Source organism: Dysidea avara, chromosome 2 (assembly GCF_963678975.1).
Source record: "Dysidea avara chromosome 2, odDysAvar1.4, whole genome shotgun sequence".
Taxonomy (NCBI): domain Eukaryota; kingdom Metazoa; phylum Porifera; class Demospongiae; order Dictyoceratida; family Dysideidae; genus Dysidea; species Dysidea avara.
Window position 1 is genome coordinate 30,556,683 of NC_089273.1, and position 6,000 is coordinate 30,562,682.

The 6,000-nt window shown below is 36.4% G+C and overlaps 1 protein-coding gene across 1 annotated transcript in view; it reads right to left on the bottom strand.

Moving 5' to 3' along the window:
* Positions 1–4,362, bottom strand: part of LOC136244289 (uncharacterized) — a 102,570-nt gene extending 98,208 nt beyond the window's left edge. Inside the window, exons 1-2 of the mRNA XM_066035841.1 lie at positions 4,129–4,362; positions 2,845–2,888 (exon numbers count right to left, since the gene is read on the bottom strand). The gene's annotated coding sequence lies outside the window, so the exon portion shown is untranslated. The remainder of the gene's footprint in view (positions 1–2,844; positions 2,889–4,128) is intronic.
* Positions 4,363–6,000: the final 1,638 nt, after the last annotated feature.

Genomic DNA, 6,000 nt, shown 5'->3' on the forward strand with positions numbered 1-6,000 from the left:
GTGAGTACCAACATAACTTAACGGTGTTACGGATGAAGAAAATTTCAAGTTTACGTATAATTATGTTAACTGAATACTAATTATGGTCTCCCAAGTTCATGGAATTGGATGTGTGTACAAGACCCTTTTTCACAAATCCAGTCACATTTCTGTACAACTATACCACCAATATAAAATGGCAAGAAAATCTAGACAGCTCTTGCATGCTAAAAGTAAAAAATCTGTTCACAGCAATGAAAAGTTTGGTGATCAAACCCTTAACATGTAGCCAGTAATATACTTTAATGTAATTCGTGATATCTGACAACTCATGATTCCATTAAAGTCAATTGCATTCAAGATACTCTCCTAGACAATCACTGAGAAGTAAAATGTGTACGAAAAATGTCAACTGTTGTTGTTCAGGTTTGAACCAGGGACCTCCACACCTATACACCCAAACCCAGTGGCGGAGGAAGCAGTTGATGTTGATATGAGGGGGGCTGACCAGGAGCAGAAATGAACTGAGGCACTATATTGCATGTCTCTGGTTTGGTAAGGTGAAACCAAAAAAAGGTAACAGCCAGCTAACAATAGCTGCCCACTTCACCAGCTATGCATTTATAGCTGATAAACTATATAAAAATCCTTAGTGACTGCTCTATTAGAGTATCTTGATCTTTTTCACGCTTTTCAGCCCTACTCCAAGAAAGATAATTTTGGTGTGATATCATTCTGAGGAGGAGCTAAGCCCCTAGCCCCACCCCTTTCTGCAGCCTATTCCCAAACTCTTTACCACTCTGAGACTGCTGTCAGTTACTTATCTCATTTAATTTCAGTGTAATTCCAGTTCACTGCACCAAATATATATTTCATATATCTATCTAGGTGTACTACTATCGACTATTATAACCTTCCTTTATTTTCCATATAGCACTTTTGGTACTTTACAAAAGACACAATTAACTATTTATATCTGACCAGCTTAGTGAAAACTGGTTGTCATTTTCACAAAATTCTGTTTTGTGATAAAAAGAGTTTTGAAATATAATGCACATCCAACATGAAAATCTATGCACATTTTAATTGCTTTGATAATTTCATTGGATTTGCCTGTTCACAGTAAGAAAATATTTCCATTGTGTTCATACGACAAAAGGCACATGAGTATCAGGAACTTATTTTACAATGTGGTAACAATAGAGTTTAACATCATCACACCTTTGTTGAAATGCCATAGTTCTTTGTTCACATGAAGGAACATTAGGCAAGCACTGGTTTTATCACTTCAAGATAAAAAGACTGAGCCAGGTCCCATCTTTGTGGCTTACAGTTGTCAGCTACGTTTGACTATTTAAAAAATTATAATTTATTTGCCATATTGTTGCTACGCAAATCAAATTCCTTGCCAGTATAAATGTCAAGAGCTACTGCTAGTACCGTATGTTTATCACAAAACTTTGAAACTTTGACAGTCCATTCCTACAGATCAATAAAATGGAATTGAGGAATATGGTGGTTTTTACTCAGCTGGTGACATTCTCTTATGCAAACACTGTACATGTATACTAAGAAAAGTTGACTATTTGTCATTTTCTGACCCATTCAGCAATTAGCTGACTAAAATTTCATTTCACTTTTTAATGGTAATACAGAAAATTTCTGTATAAAACTTTCCAACTTGTAAATTGTGTAACAAATTTCTGCCCCCTACATATTGTATTACTAGCACTGGAATATGTACAGACATACAAAGTGTAAATTTGCATAGGTATGTAAAAAATCTAGACAATGAGCATTAGGCTGAATGCTATGGTATGTTATTACAAGTGCACACATCCACCCACTTGTGGTTATTAGAGGAATGATAACAAATCCACCCAGTGGTTAGGTGAGTAGGACCTCTGCCCTGTACAATCACAGATACTGTACATGTATACATTATGTATGTACATACTTTAAACAAATGGTAAGAAAATAAATATCACAAACTATAAAGGAAAGTTTATAATTTATATCGATGACCATAAATGTACACATTACACTGTAAAATCAGAAAGAGTAATGTATACACTATCTACAGAATAGTCTACCTTGACTTTAATACGTACCGTAATTGAACAATGCTCAATGCAGTTTGCTTTATATATGAGCGGACCTGCAAAAACCTGGCATAACGGCACAAGCCTAAATAATCAAAACATTTGAGTCATTGAAAAAAGAATTCGTAAAACTTTATAAACACTTTATTGTTTGTGAAGAAAGGGTATAATGATAAAAACCTGGATATCAATTATTTGCCTACTCAAGGGAAGTTTGAAACGTTTTGGTTCGTTGCAGTACACTAAAGGATACGTGAGTTATGGGTGTTTGTTTACGTCACATTGAAGTGATCATACACAGCTGATCTTTCTTCACTGATTTCGTCTCTCTATGTAGTAAAGAAAGGTGATAGAGGAAAAACTTACACAGTTATGGACGGAAAAAATGGAATAAAATGAAGGTTCTAGTTGCAACTCTGTACTTCATTACATTTATCAGTTAAGCCATTTTTGTAAGTGCCTGTAATTTATTTTCCCAATGCTTGCTGTACAAATTGTCGATCTTTCAGTTGTTGCTACTTTGTAGGGCTGCAACTCCAAAAGTTGTTGGCATACAAGGCTGAAACTTGGCCAGAGTATACACTCGGCTAAGTAGATTATAAATATCCAATTTGAAAAATGCACCATTATGCCAGTTTTCACAGATCTGGTCACAAATAAGTACATTTAGCTCTTAAAACTAATTCTATTGCAGTACAATCAAGTATGAGGATACATGACACTTGACTACAAAGTGCACTATATCTACGTACACAAAACTTACCTAGAAAATCCAAAAACTTTTAGGATAAGGATGCTTGATTCATCCTATAAGGTGAATGTTACGTATGTAGCACAGAACGCTATCAGAGATATAAATAAGCTTATAAAATGCACACACTTTATCTAATTACAAAGAATCATGCTACTTAAAAAATCAGATCATTCGCCACTTGCAGCCCTATAAGTACTGTATTTATCCATAGTAATGCTGGACTATAAGACACCAGTCCTAAATAAATGTCAGGGGGGCACTACCTTAATACAAGGTCTTGTATGGTGATTACAATAGTTTGATTTGTAGAACAAGGCGTAAACTTATAATGAAACTTGTTATTGTGACTTATCAAATTGATGTCAACAGTAGTTTATACAACCTCCCTTGTTTTACTGCTTTTTACAATCACAATGGCTCTATAACAATTTGTTATTCAATGTACTGCATATTACGTCCAAAGAAACAAATGCTGGATGAGTACAACCATAATACTGTTGATTAACAATCCCTTCCAGTACACTGCTATATACAGTTATACACAACTCCTACAGGCTTGTAACTGGCTACAGTACAAGTACTTATCACTGGTAAGGCTTACAACTAAATTGGAACTGTGTACGCATGGACATCTCTATGTATTGGCATGACTACATTAAACTTCCACTTTTAACCAAATACACTGTACATGTTAAAGCATCGGCTACTAGAACTATTGATAACCAATCAGACTAGCTGATGTCAAGCCATTAAAACAATACTTTGATATCAGTGTTATGTTTGGAATTGGCTAGTTACACATTAGACCAGTTATGTGAGTGTCTTCCAGAGTGATAGCTAACAGATTCCTCTACCTAATAGCTAAGCAGCACAACTATGTGTGTGGTGGTGTAGCTAGTGGCAAATAAATAATTCAATATTTGCTACCTGCAAAGTTATTCAATATGGTTGTCACCATTATTAGTGAAGTGCACCATCAGACCAGACATTTGTCATGTAAATAGCAGTGCCTGCATATCTCTATTTAAGTAACACCCCTTCAACAACCATGGCTGAGAAATAGTCTAAAAAGCAAATGCAAGGTTAATTCTAAGTTGCAGTTCATTGCTCAATTTTTGTTACTGTGGGTATAAACTGCTAAAACTAGTCACAGTTTCCACTCAGCATAATATGTCTGCCTCTATGTCTGCAGCAGTAAGACTTGGCCCAAGTACCGGCAAACCCACCCAGTATTTCCAATGTGCGATTACGTTATCAACTATTAGATACAATTACACACTTATACTGACATACCTACCCGGCTAAGCCGGATGTGATCTTGAGTCAAGAACGTTTCCTGCTCTGAAAATACACTTCAAGGGGCGTCACTCAGGCTGAAGCGCTAACGGTGTAATCCACGGATATACGATATACCGAGCGATGGACGTAAACAATTTCTGGTTCAAATTGATCTTTTACACGCACAAAAGTACTGCAAAAGAGACTAGATAACAGACAGACGAGAAGACACGCACAGTCACCGATCTCTATGACGATACACACCCCATTAGGTATCATGTGACGTCAAGTTATCACGTGATTTGTGGCAATCAGATACTTAATTTACTGGACAATTGGACTGGACTGGATTTATTCAATAATGATGGTTCATCTCTCTTTGCCATAGAAAATGTTGTCAATCACGACCGGGATCAAGAATGAGTCGAGTTAATTACTGCTGCAGCTTGGATTTGAACAGGGGTAGATTGTTACTTTCTCAGTATCAAGTCACTAGAAAAAGCCATTCCAATTATGAAGTGTTCTTGAGAAAAAGCTGTAATCACAATTGTTAACAAGTATAATGAACCTTCTGTACTATCTATGGCTGGACCTACCTAGGTCTGTGTCAAATATGCCAGCATGATAGACTGGAGTAGCCCGCTATGCCAGGATAACGCTAGCCCTAATAGTATCCGTAATGGGTGGTAATTTCAAACTATGAGGCTTAATTCCATAGTAATAGATCAATATTCTCTAAAGAGTAGTCAGTGCCTGAAAACTGCAAATTGCTATAGAGCAGTTGAATGCATTCGTAGCTCCAGATTGATACTCTTTAATAGAACAGTCACTTTGTATAGTGGATAAAATCAAATACAAGAAATGTTGACATTAAACCTAAGAACATAGCTAATGCAAAACTACTCTGCCACATCTAAAATAATACTCATAGCAATTTGCATTCCTCTCACACTAATTACTGGAACGTTAAACTTGAATCTCTGTCTGTTCAAAACAAATGCTTGCCCTGGAGCAAGATTGTCCAATATGGAGGAAGCTGATGTATGGACTTCCTGAGAAACAATTGTTTTTTCTATTGCATGCTAGTTGTGACACTTTGCCAACTCCATGCAATAAATCTGGCAAGATGGAATATCATTGTTAGTCTGAAATGTGGTCTTTGCCATTTGTCCCAGCCTACATCTGATCACATTCTAACTGGTTGCTCCAATGCTCAATGGAGATACACATAGCACCACGACTTTGTTCTTTAGGTCTTTGTTAACAGGTTTAAGACAGATCTGCAAGTTTTATGCTGATCTCCCCGGCTATCATGTAAGTGTTACCCATGAAGTACTATTCCACCTAACCTATATTATCTTCATCTCTCAGTAGACCAGATTTGATATTGGTTTCTAATGATGTCAATATTTTGTTTGAACTGTCAGTTGTAATTACCAATACTAAACACCATCTGTCAGCTGCTAACAGCAGAAAACTAGATCACTATAGCCTAAAGCCCATTATTATTGTACCTTCAATGTACTGGCCTGTATGCTCAGCTTGCTACAATTGAGATTGGTTGCTTAGGCCACTTTACACCTGCGATACTGACCAACATATCTTGTGCATGCAAGTTACCATCCAGAGCTATTTAGCCATTGTTTGCTCAAGCTGACAGAATTGCAATATCCTGCTCAAACAGAATTTTAATGTTCGCTCTGGGGTCTGACAGATCTTTTAAACTAATATGTACAAAGAAAAATTAGGAATTTTCAAATAGAGTAGGGACCATAGCACATCAATAACCAGAAACAAGCTGGAGTAGTGCAAGATATTAAACCAAAGTAAAATAATAAGAAGTGTTATATTCCTACTGTGCATTTATATTATGGTAGCTATCTTGAG